At 39.1% G+C, this 13,804-nt stretch overlaps 1 protein-coding gene across 4 annotated transcripts in view; it reads left to right on the forward strand.

The window, feature by feature from the left end:
• The window catches only part of kbtbd8 (kelch repeat and BTB (POZ) domain containing 8), a 49,313-nt gene that overhangs the window by 12,702 nt on the left and 22,807 nt on the right, over positions 1 to 13,804 (forward strand). The window lies entirely within an intron of this gene.

Here is a 13,804-nt window from a genome sequence, read left to right on the forward strand (position 1 = left end):
AATATATCCATTCTAATCTCTATCAGGTGTGTCCTCAGCCTTTGATATTGAAGTGAAATCAAACTGACTTTGTTCAATCTCTTGTAGCTAATACCTTCCAAACCAGACTTTTCTTTGCCACATCCTTCTGGTAGTGTGGCAACCAGGAATGCATGCAGTATTCCAAATGTGGTCTAACTAAAGTTCTATACAACTGCAGCATGAATGTTTGCCTTTATAAGTATCTTATACAGCACTCTTCCGGGAATCATCGCCCTTTTCAGATTCCAGTGGGTTCTCATTTCCCAGTTCTGACATGCAGATACTTTGTGACTGTTTTCAGGTGTTTCCCTTGGTTTTCAGGAATTTCATTAATCCATCACTGAAAGTAAAATCAATTGTGTATGAGAAAACATAATTATCTTGCATCTCCTTCACTGTATAACTGTCTTAAGCCTTTTTTGACTCCGACAATCACACCACCCAGACTTCTTATCAGGCAGATTTCAGATGTTAGCACCTTTCTTTGCCCAAAACTAACCTTATAAACTTCATGCTTAGAACACTGTAATGTGTATTCAGGCTACCTGAACATTTGTTCCTATTTTGTCGCTTTCCCCATTAATCAACTTAGCCAGGCATTCACAGTTTAGGGCAAAACGTGAAGATTGAATACTTGATTATTGGCGGGTGATCAGAGCCTCCAACAGAGTAGCTCAAAAGAAAGTTTTATGTTTTTCCCACCACTCCCCAGCTTCTGCTACAGCTATATTTCCTGTGTTGTTCTGGAAGTATTATTCTCAAATAATGTTTTCTGGGGCTGATAACTCACTGGATTGATCTTTCATTTTTTTTTGTGTTTACATAAAATACAGAGATCTACTGATAATCCAGTCCCTATATTCAGTGGGTATTAGTGAGTCACTGCAACCCAAGTGTAAACTCTAGTAACTAGGTTCATATATTATATATAGCACTTCTCATGCTTTTGGGAGGCCTTGGGAATTTACAGCTGGTGAGTATTACATTCTTGTCTGTTGTATGACTGAGATGTCCTAATCTTAATGCAAGGACCAGCAATGTAATTATCTGTACAATCTACTATCATAATCAATTCAAGTAAACTTCAGTCTTAACGTAGTTGATTTAAACTTTTGCAGAATTTTTATAACAAAAAGAAAAATTCTGTGCGAATTCTCACATTTTGTTTAAAAACCATTCTTTCCAATTGTAACTGCAGTTGTGCTTTGAATTCTAATTTTACAATAGATTGAGATTTTTCTATATATACTCTAATGTTGGTGTATCTAAAGTGGTCAGAAGACAGTACAGGGCTCATTTTACTTGAATATTTTAACTTTTTTTGTTAATTTGCATGGAGTGGAGTTGGTATTTTGAATGCTGTTGGTGAAAATTAAGCCTGCTGTAAACATTGCTTTGTCTTCAGTAAGGTAGTTCAATAAGAGATTAGCATCAAAAACATATTTTAAAAACATCAAAACTTTTGGGATTAGGATTTTGTGAAATCTCTGTATAGAGAAAGCCAAGCCAAGCCAATTTGAATTTTAAAAAGAAAAAGAATTGCAGATGCTGGCAATCTGAAACAAAAACAAACTTGTGTCTGGAAGTATCTGTGGAATGTACAGCTAACAGTTCTAGTCCAGTGATCCTTCTTTAGAACTGAGTGTGGTGAGGAAAGGTCGGTACAAATGTCAAAGGTGGGGTAGGGGAAGGGGATAGGAGTAAATGATAGGTGGAACGGAGCCTAGCAGAGAGAGCTGGAGTTGGGCAGGTGAAGGAATGAGTAATGGTCAGCATTGTAGTATCAGGTGCTAATGGGGCCATTAATAGTTGAGTGAGTTGGTTGTGGTAGCAGTCCATGTGATCACAAGGTCTAATGTGTAGGGGTTGGGGAAGATGTTTGGACCCTAAAATTGTTGAGCTTGATACTTCCCCTAAGGCTACAGGGTCCCAAGTGGAAATGAGATGCTTATTTTCAGTTTTTGTTTTTTGTTCCAATTTGCATGACGGTTTGCAAAGGTTTGAAAAATACTGGAATGGAAAGCTCCCAAGTTGTATTCTAAAATTTGTGTCTGATGGTAATAGAAATGAAATTTGACCTTTATTATTGTAAATCAGTGCCTCTTGTTATGATGTTTGACATCACAGCCAGCATTTGTAGTATGGGATGGTTTAACGATAGTGACTTTTGTCGTTGGACTTTTTGGAAAGTGACTGGTTTCAATGAGGGAGGAAAACGCTTCATTAGGAATTAATTATCCTACTTCTGTACCACCTGCCCCATTTATATTACTCTTGATACAGCCTCTGAGCAATGTGGAATAATTGAAGTGTGAATTACTTTTTGTCTTGTGCTGACAGAATGGGGGGAAAAAAACAATAGAACATGCTTCATAATTATGCAATAAATAAAACTAGTTTGAATTGAAGTGTACTGAATAAAACATTAGGAAATAGTATGAACATAATTTGAATATCCCAATCAGATTATGTCGCAAGGCTCCTCTGTCAGATTTTACATGTACTTAATTAATCTTTTTAATTATACATGTAAAGTACCTAAAAGTAAAAAAATTCGTTCTAACTGGAACCTTTGACTATTTAATCCTGGAAAGCTCAGGTTCCGTCCAAAAATGGAGTCAACCTTTGGATAACAGGCAAAAATGAGAAAGTCATTAGGATAATGAAATTATTTTTAACCAGTTTGGTTGGACTTAGAGTCATAGAGATGTACAGCGTGGAAACAGACCCTTTGGTCCAACCCATCCATGCCGACCAGATATCTCAACCCAATCTAGTCCCACCTGCCAGCACCCGTCCCGTATCCCTCCAAACCCTTCCTATTCATATACCCATCCAAATGCCTCTTAAATGTTGCAATTGTACTAGCCTCCACCACATCTTCTGGCAGCTCATTCCATACACATACCATCCTCTGCGTGAAAACGTTGCCCCTTATGTCTCTTTTATATTTTTCCCCTCTCACCCTAAACCTATGCCCTCTAGTTCTGGACTCGCCGACCCCAGGGAAAAGACTTTGTTGATTGATCCTATCCATGCCCCTTATATAAGGTCACCCTTCAGCTTCTGACGCTCCAGTGAAATTAGCCCCAGCCTGTTCAGCCTCTCCCTGTAGCTCAGATCCTCCAACCCTGGCAATATCCTTATAAATCTTTTCAGAACCCTTTCAAGTTTCACAACATCTTTCTGATAGGAAGGAGACCAGAATTGCACGCAATATTCCAACAGTGGCCTAACCAATGTCCTGTACAGCCGCAACATGACTTCCCAACTCCTTTACTCAAGATTCTGACCAATAAAGGAAAGCATACCAAATGCCACTTTCATTAATCTATCTACCTGGGACTCCACTTTCAAGGAGCTATGAACCTGCACTACAAGGTCTCTTTGCTCGGCAATACTCCCTAGGACCTTACCATTAAGTGTATAAGTCCTGCTAAGATTTCCTTTCCCAAAATTTATCTGAATTAAACTCCATCTGCCACTTCTCAGCCCATTGGCCCATCTGGTCCAGATCCTGTTGTAATCTGAGATAACCCTCTTCGCTGTCTACACCTCCAATTTTGGTGTCATCTGCAAACCTACTAACTGTACCTCTTCCAAATCATTTATGTAAATGACAAAAAGTAGAGGGCCCAGTACCAAACCTTGTGGCACTCCACTGGTCACAGGCCTCCAGTCTGAAAAACAACCCTCCACCGCCACCCTCTGTCTTCTACCTTTTGAGACATTTCTGTATCCAAATGGCTGGTTCTCCCTATATTCCATGGGATCTAACCTTGCTAATCAGTCTCCCATGGGGAACCTTGTCGAACACCTTACTGAAATCCATATAGATCACATCTACTGCTCTGCCCTCATCAATCCTTTGTTACTACTTCAAAAAACTCAATCAAGTTTGTGAGACATGATTTCTCACACACAAAGCCATGTTGACTATCGCGAATCAGTCCTTGCCTTTCCAAATACGTTTACATCCTGTCCCTCAGGATTCCCTCCAACAACTTGCCCACCACAGAGGTCAGGCTCACCGGAATATAGTTCCCTATAGTCTTTACCGCCCTTCTTAAACAGTGGCACCATGTTTGCCAACCTCCAGTCTTTCGGCACCTCACCTGTGACTATCGATGATACAAATATCTCATTTGTATAAGGATTCTCCTTATTTCAATTTGCTAAAGCTATCTCATGTCCCCATTTTGCCCTCCTGATTTCCCTCTTAAGTATACTCCTACAGCCTTTATACTGTTCTGAGGATTCACTCCATCTATCCTGTCTGTACCTGACATATGCTTCCTTCTTTTTCTTAACAAACCCTCAATTTCTTTAGTCATCCAGCATTCCCTATACCTACCAGCCTTTCCTTTCACCCTGACAGGAATATACTTTCTCTAGATTCTTGTTATGTCATTTCTGAAGGCTTCCCATTTTCCAGTCATCCCTTTACCTGTGAACATCTGCCTCCAATCAGCTTTCGAAAGTTCTTGCCGAATCCGTCCAAGTTGGCCTTTCTCCAATTTAGAACTTGAACTTTTAGATCTGGTCTATCCTTTACCATCACTATTTTAAAACGAATAGAATTATGGTCGCTGGCCCCAAAGTGCTCCCCCACTGACACTTCACTCACCTTCCCCCGCCTTATTTCCCAAGAGTAGGTCAAGTTTTGCACCTTCTCTAGTAGGTACATCCACATACTGAATCAGAAAATTGTCTTGTACACACTTAAGAAATTCCTCTCTATCTGAACCTTTAACACTATGGCAGTCACCGTCGATGTTTGGAAAGTTAAAATCCCCTACCATAACTACCCTATTATTCTTGCAGATAGCTGAGATCTCCTTACAAGTTTGTTTCTCAATTTTCCTCTGACTATTGAGGGGGTCTATCATACAATCCCAATAAGGTGATCATCCCTTTCTTATTTCTCAGTTCCACTCAAAAAACTTCCCTGGATGTATTTCTGGGAATATCCTCCCTCAGCACAGCTGTAATGCTATCCCTTATCAAAAATGCCACTCCCCCTCCTCTCTTGCCTCCCTTTCTATATTTCCTGTAGCATTTGCATCCTAGAACATTAAGCTGTCAGTTTTGCCCATCCCTGAGCCATGATATCCCAGTCCCATGTTCCTAACCATGCCCTGAGTTCATCTGCCTTCCCTGTTAGGCCCCTTGCAATGAAATAAATATAGTTTAATTTATTAATCCTACCTTGTCCCTGCCTGCCCTGACTGTTTGACTCACTTCTGTTCTCAGCTATACCCATCACAGATCGATATCTTTCCTCACAATCTACACACCCAGAGACTAACACCGTCTTATTCTTCAACAAACACTGCCCCAGGTTAAATTAATAGCTATGGCTTATATTTTAAGTTTGACCTGGAGACTTATCTCCAAAAACACATAATGAAGAAAGAATCCACTATACTCACTACTGCAGCCTTTCTCTTGGACAGACTTAAAACAACAATTAACTTATCTGATTCTGTGAACTTTGCCCAACAGTTCCTCCAAGATTAGTTGTGCAATTCATTGTTTGTTCGTTTTCCCAGATGCACTCCGATGTCCAGCGATGGACTTGTGACACATCTAGGGCAAGTAGGACTTGAACACAGAGCTTCTGGTCCAGAGAGCTGGTCATTACCCCTTTGCTGCAAGACTCTTAAGAGGTTCTTACACAAGATTAGAACTTGAGGTTTTGGAGTAATTTTCTTTTTTATTCAGCCTTTGTGTACATGTGATAACATACCTCTAAGGCAGATAGGAGTTGAACCCTGACCTTCTAGAACATAGAACAAAACAGCACTTCAGCCCTTGACTTTGCACTGACCTGTGAACTAATATAAGCCCATCCCCCTACACTATCCCATCCTATCCAAGGATTGTTTAAATGCCCCTAATGTGACTGAGTTAACTACATTGGCAGGCAGGGCATCCCACACCCTCACCATTCTCTGAATAAAGAACCTGCCTCTGACTTCGTCTTAAATATATCACCCTTCAACTTATAGCTATACCCCCTCATATAAGCTGACTTCTTCATCCGAGGAAAAATACTTTTACTGCACACCCTATCTCATCCTCTGATCATCTTGTATGTCTCTATCAAATTCCCTCTTAGCCTCCTTCTCTCCAATGAGAACAGACCCAAGTCTCTCAGCCTTTCCTCATAAAACCTTCCCTTCAGACCAGGCAACATTCTGGTAAATCTCCTCTGCATCTTTTTCAATGCTTCAACATCTCTTAACAGCACTATAAACCTGGGTGGCGACTTTCAGGGATCTATGTACATGGATCCCAAGTTCCCTCTGCACAGAGGTAGGGACACTGTCACAGTACTACAATAATCCCAAACAACATTAATAATTTCTCGAAATGGTATAACTGGAGGTATTTGTGTACTTTAGACAGGACCTAATATATATGAATTCTGAAGAATAGATTAGATTAGAGATTAGATTATTTAGTGTGGAAACAGGCCCTTCGACCCAACAAATCCACATTGATCCTCCAAAGAGTAACCCACCCAGACTCATTTCCCTAAATCTGACACTACGGGCAATTTAGCATGGCCAATCCACCTAGCCTGCACATCTTTGGACTGTGGGAGGAAACCGGAGCACCCGGAGGAAACCCACGCAGACACTGGAAGAATGTGTGAATGCCACACAGACAGTTGCCCAAGGCGGGAATTGAACCGAGGTCTCTGGCGTTGTGAGGCAGCAGTGCTAACCACTGTGCCACCGTGCAGTCCATTCGGGTATAGTTCTGCTAATTTCCAAAAAGCTATGTGGGTTCTGTTTGGTGGAGGTGTTGCCATAGTGAGTGTACCAGAAAACAGTTGACCCCCAAGCTTTTGTTTATCTGCAAAGGGCTCAACGCCTGGATATGTTTTCATTTTCTGAGATCAGATTAATATACATAGCCTACCTATGCTTCTAAAAGTTGTATTGCGAGTCTGCCTGATGATCTTTAAATTGGTTATTATTTCAGTTAGCACAGTTGTGGTTATTCAGTAAATGTTGTGCATTCATGGAATTGTTTTGAATGTTGGTCTCCATGTTCTGGGTTTTGAAGGTACAGTCTAATTGAGTACGATCTTGTTGCTGTTAGGTTCTTTTCCTTGAGATTCTTGCACACCTGATTCAACTGCAATATGCCAACTTCTGTGAACAGCTGAAATTTATTAAGCAAGTACAAGCTTTGGAGGATCACTTAACACTCCGCAATGCTTGTGCAGTGTGCTAAGAGGAGCTCTCTGAACAAAGGAACCAGTTCTTCCTTTATACAAAATCTCCCATCACAGTCAGTAATGCTCACAAGACAACCTCCAGTCACTTCCCCACGTCACATGCCACTCAAGAACAGATGATCTCCAGAAACCATGTAATTTAGAACTTCCTTAAGATCTGGTGTGAATCATTTTTTTTAACTGCAGTGAGTAGTCAAAATTTTAGTTGCAATATTCTTATTGATTCTGAATAGGGGATGATAATGTAAATGTACTCTGAGTAATAGGAGATGATTTTAATTTTTTTTTACATTGTACCTGCAAAACAGAGAAACGTACCACCCTACCCCCAGGACATCCAATTATTTTAAGATCAGCAGAGCAAATTAACCCCTTAACATCTCAGTTGCAAGCAACCTGTCGTGGAAATTAAATCTACTTGACTTAAATGCTAGCAAGAGCAAAGAAAAAATTTATTTTCGGACTGTGCAGAGTTGACCTGATACATTGACAAGGCGCTTCATGCAAGGGGCGTCTGACGGCTTTCACATATTCCCTTTATACTATACTTCACTTCTCCTTATCAACATCTCAAGGTCAGGAGCCTGGAACATTTGAGTTCCTTTCCACATGTGGAGTTGTTTTTCTCATTCCTTGACTGTTGATATGATAGTTTACTGTCCTTGTAACTCCTTATTGTCGGTTTAACTTGACATTTTTTCTGTCTGTCTGCAATACTTTGCAAAGTCAGGCCCTTACTACTTTGTTTCAACCATGCTTTTATAGATTTCGCAATAAATGTTAATTTTCCATTACACAGCCAAAAAGACTTGCTGTTTGATATGATCCATCTGCCCTTGTACCACTGGCACTGAAATTCATTTCCCACGTTACTCAGTATGTGGTAGGCTGAATGGCTTTTGGATTGACGGTAGCCTCTGTTAGTGGAGAAAGCTTGCATTACAATTTCATAGCCGTGTGAAACAGTGAACTTCAACTGTTCCTTGAATTATTGAGATACCTTACCTTTCCAGGGTAATCTGAAATAAATGTATTTTTTAGCAACAAGTATAATGTCATTGGACCTATTTATGAGTGTGTTTGATGCATAGCCAGACTGTTGGCATAACCATTACAAAGTCATAGTCATACAGCACAAAAAAACAGACCCTTCAGTCCACCCAGTCTATGCCAAACCTAATCCCAAACTAAATCGTAGGGTTCCATTGATATACCCTTCTTGAAATGAAGACTGCATGGTGAACAAATAATTTGTGTCCCCATTTACACAGTTGCCAATAAATGTAATTTTACAGTTTATGGAGATAGAGAAGTTTTCAGTCCATCATTTAACCTGTGATAGTAGACAGCAGGACTGGCAAAATCCTCATGTTTAGGAAAAAGCACTTGCTAGGTAATTCCGTTTTAGAGGTGAATTTGCAAGTGTGATGGACTCATTTAAGTTATGTAGGAAACTGTGTTGTATAATGTGAGCCAATGCTACCTTGCTAATCTATCCACTGTCTCTTGTGTTGTCTGCCTAGTCATTGATGAGCTAAAATTTCCTCCAGTTAAAATATAATGAAAACAATAACTATTATCTTTATTCTTCAGTGTTGCTTCCCTGGACACTGCTGGAGACTGAACCCAAGTACTTGCAAACTAAGTGACACACTTAGCTTTCAGTTGAGTTTCTTAACCAACTTCTGATTTACTGTCACTCCCTTGGCACAGCTGCTGTTGCGTCCCTCATCTGGTGTTCTGTTAAGTTCAAGCTCCTTCCTTCTGTGCTTTTCTTACCTTATGTAAAGTCAAGCTCACCCAAACCTTTTCCAGATCCTGACCTCATTGCACTCCTGTGACCTATTATGTTATGTTTGCTGAGCAATGACTTGAATGTAAAACTCTCATGTTTATATTTAAATCTATCTCCAAGGCATTGCTCTCGCTCTCGCTGACTAGCGATAATCTGTTTTGATCTCGTGTGCATCCTCCAGAGTTACTTCTGATGGTCATGCCTTCTATTGTGCTGACCTACATCTGAATTTCCTCTGTACTACACACTCATTCTCCTTGAAGACCGTTCTTAAGCTTGCTTCTTTGATCTAGATTCTGGTCTCATATCCGAACAGCCTGATGGCTCCTTTAACTGTCACGTTTCATCTTGCTTTTTTTTTGATCTAACTTGGGATGTTTTCTTTTAGGAATGGTAGTATAAATTAACATTCTTGAATAAAGAAATGATTGGTTCCTACAATATTTTTGTCTAAACGGAAAAAGCTAACTTTTAAAACTGATTTTATTTTAAAAGAATTCAGTTGTATTGTTTGTCTGTTTCCCAATAGTACTCTTCATTATTACATAATTCACATTGTTTGTACAATGCAGTTTGGTTTGTGAGTTAGGTATAGCTTGTGTTTGTTTCTGTTCAGTTTCATGAAATATGTATCGGTGTAATATTCTATACAATCTACACAGTTCTATGTCTCTTTATACTCTATACTATATATTCAGATTTCTACATGCACAGTGTTGTTGTTGCTTCAGCTTTAACTTTTGTAACTGGTATTCAAATTTTCACTTTGAATTAGAAAATTGATGGGAGATTATTAGCCTGTTTTTGGTTTAGTCATTTTTCTTTCTAGCGGTCCTCAGTATGTTTCAATAAAATATCAGTCCATTTTTGGACTATCAGTGCAGGATGCTCCTTTTCATTTGGGTCTTTTTTTAAAAGAAGTGTGATATGCACATGTTTGCCTCCTCCCATTATTACTCTATTTAGGTTTTGCAAAAGAATACCAATTTGTTTGTTCTGTGTGATCAAAGACAGTAAGATCATAGAACATAGGAGAAGAAATTCAGGCATTCGGCCCATCGAGTCAGCTTCACCATTCAATCATGGCTGATACGTTTTTCAACTCCGTTCTCCTGCTTTCTCTCCATAACCTTTTCATCCTGTTGACAATCAAGAACCTATCTATCTTGATCTTAAATGTACTCGATCACCTGGCCTCCACAGCCTTCTGTGACAGTGAAATGCCACAGATTCACCACCCTCTGGCTTAAGAAGTTTCTCTTTATCTCCATTCTAAAGGGTCTTCTCTTTACTCAAAGGTTATGCCCTCAGGTCCAAGTCTCTCCTGCCAATGGAATTTTCCCAAAGTTCATTCTGTCCAGGCCGTTCAGTATTCTGTAAATTTCAATTAGATCCACTCTCATCCTTTGAAACTCAATCGAATACAGACCCAGAGTCCTCAAACATTCTTCATATGTTAATGTTTCCATTCCTGGGATCATTCTCGTGAACCTACTCTGGACCTGCTACAGGGCCAGTACATCCTTCCTCAGGATGAAGCTTTTCAACTCTGGAGAATAATTCCAAAAACTATGGACATTTGAAAAGGTTGAACTTTCCGAAGGCTGTTGACAATGTATTGCACGATGGATTGTGAGCAAGATTAAAGGGACAGTGACAATATTGATACAAAATGTTTAAGGGACAATGCAGAATCTATATTTCATGATCCCTGGAGGTCAATATTAGAATTGGTGCTCCAAATGGTGATTAATGATCTGGGCACTTGTGTTGGCTGCATGTACAATTTAATATCATTGAATGTTTCATGTCTACAGGGGGTTCTGTCATTTCTAAATAAATGAAAAAATTAGATTTTGTATTGCCAATAATTTTGTCAAAGTTGCACTTGTGCATCAATATGCTGTTCAGCTCTTTAACATCCAAAATATTGTGATATGTATTTATAAAAATTATTGGGTAACTGGAAGTGAATTTGAATTCAGACTGAAGATTTGAGAGTATTGGTGAACTGATCCAATGTCAGGTGAGCAGTAATGGTGTGAATGATATAAGCAATGATAGATGTTCTCACCACTTTTGAATGGACAGCTGATGCACAGTGTGAATAAGACTTTACAAGTGCTGATATATTGAGATCAAATTCTATGATAGGTGTGAAAACTGAATTGTTCTTGCGACATTAGAAAAACTGCAGCAAAAACCGAATAACTGAAGTTACAAAAGCACATCGGTTATTTTGAATATTTTCTATGAAAAAGCAAACTAAAATTGTACAGGTTCACATATTTTAATAGCTATTCAAGAGCATAGAATTCGAGAATTGATGAAAAACACATTTTGTTGAAGATTGTTTTAATTTTGCGCTTATCAGGACATTTAACTGAATGCCATTTTAATGGGAAAACCAGAATACTGAGATGAGAGTACAGATTGGTTGGCAAGTGCACTTTGTTTGGTAGAGCTATTGCAATGGGGAATGTCAACCAGTGTAAACTGGTGCAGTTGTTTAGTATTATTGTGACTTGTTCTGATAAGTGCAATAGGCAAAGCTTCAAATATATTTTAAGGGAAATTGGTATGTCATTATTTGTTAGCATGTTTACTTTGAATCATCTGTTTATACTAAAGCATTTTAATTCATGAGATGGTGGTGGGATGGTGATAGGAAAAGGAATTCTAATCTATTTCTAACAAAATAGAAACATGCAGCGCAGTTGCTCAATGGTGAGCACTGCTGCCTCACAGCGCCACAGACCCAGGTTTGATTCCAGCCTTGGGTGACTGTGTGCCATTTGCACATTCTCCAAGTGTCTGCGTGGTTTCCTCCCACAGTCCAAAGATGTGCAGGTTAAGTGAATTGGTCATGCTAAATTACCTGTAGCATTCAGGGATGTGCAGGCATTAGTTAAATGTAGACTAATGGGTTAGGGGAATGGGTCACTCTTCAGAGAGTTTTGTTGACTTGTACCAAATGGTCTGTTTCCACACTGTAGGGATTCTATGAAAATCTAAGTAAAATCATTTTGCTCTGTGAGTATCACGACTGCAAACAACTCTCGTCAGCGCTTGGGCTTGTTTCTTACCTTCCTTATTTTCACTCTTAACTTCATTCCCATTCCCCTTTATCCTGCATTTTAGCACAATGCTGTGTGGCATTGTGTAACAAGGTGGATTGCTATTCACTTTTAAAATAAAGTTCTCAACAAGTAATATGAGAAATAATTGTTACTCAGCAGATGCTTTTTAAATGTGATTTTGGAGATGCTGGTGTTGGACTAAGGTGTACAAAGTTAAAGATCACACAGCACCAGGTTATAGTCCAACAGGTTTGTTCGGAGCCTTGTTCCTCCTTCGGGTGGTTGATAAAGGAACAGCGCTCTGAAAGCTAGTGCTTCCAAATAAACCTGTTGGACTATAACCTGGTGTTGTGTGATCTTTAACTTGTTAAATGTTTTTTAAGAAGCTTGTTTTCCTAGCAGCAGCAAGAGCATTTAATTCAAAGATAGCCAAGATAAGATTGCTGTTGGCAGTCAGCGTTGCATCAAAAATCAAAATATCTGATGTTGAAACAGACAGGTGGTGCTGCTATCTCAATCTATCCTTCCACGTTGCTGCAATGTGAATATTTTCTTGTTCTACTCTGTTAATTTGTCTTTCTAACTCTCTTTGAAGTTATTTTAGGTAAGGGCAATTGATCTGTTTTGGGGCTAGTGAACTTCGACTTTACTTTTTCCTTTTTAGCACTCTGACCTAAGAGCAGAAGAACCACAAATTTACATGTCTACTTCTGATCCATTCTGCTGCATGTTCTTGATCTTTTCTTCAGTGTCTTTTCATGCAGCATAGTCAATAACTGACAAATCTTTTAATCATTGTTCAATTCTAAGATGGAATGTTTTAATATTTAAGTGAAAAGAAAATTACTCCTAATATCTCAAATGAAATTGTTAGGTAGAGATAGCCGTATCCACTTAATTTACCCTCCGTCAATGCCTCTGTCTCCCCTTGCCCTGGCGATAAGTGTTTGTGGAAAGTGGATGAAGACTAGTGCAAATTTAGAATGCTCGAACCCAGAATCAAGTAACCTAAGAAGATGGATTTAGAAACATCCTGTTTAAGAGCAAGGACGTAAACAGCTGGCAGTTTGTCCTCCAATGACGACAATGGTAAATTAGGATCGCTGTAGAATCTAGAGTCCAGAGTCTAGTGAAATAAATATCTGTTGAATATTTCATATTTTGTTTATTTTTGGTGCCACTTTGTTCCAGAAAAAGACTTTAAGTACACAAGCCCGACTTACACCAGCATAGTGCTGCGGAAATGTTGATTGCCAGAGATGTTGCTCTGGGGGGCAGGGGGTGGATAGACATGGATATGTGGATTGTTGTAACACCTCTCTGCTTATCAGGACATTTAACTGAATGCCATTTTAAAGGGAAAACCAGAAATTTTTCTGCTTTCCAGTTAGTGGATCAAAGATATGCTGAGATTAAGTCAGTAATAAAACATCTTTTCCATTTAACTTCAGTGTTTGTAATATTTTAGATTGCTACTTAAGTGATCTGAGTTGTAAATAACTAATTTTGAACGTATTAGTTTAGATGGCTTAACTTATTTTTTGGGCTTTGCTAGTTGTTTCATATGTCCAGTTCCAAATACAAGTCCCATTAGCAAGACAACACTGACAATGTGAAGATCAACTTTAAATTCACAATATCTGGAGTTATTGCCAA

This window comes from Hemiscyllium ocellatum, chromosome 14, assembly GCF_020745735.1.
Source record: "Hemiscyllium ocellatum isolate sHemOce1 chromosome 14, sHemOce1.pat.X.cur, whole genome shotgun sequence".
In the NCBI taxonomy this organism is placed as follows: Eukaryota; Metazoa; Chordata; class Chondrichthyes; order Orectolobiformes; family Hemiscylliidae; genus Hemiscyllium; species Hemiscyllium ocellatum.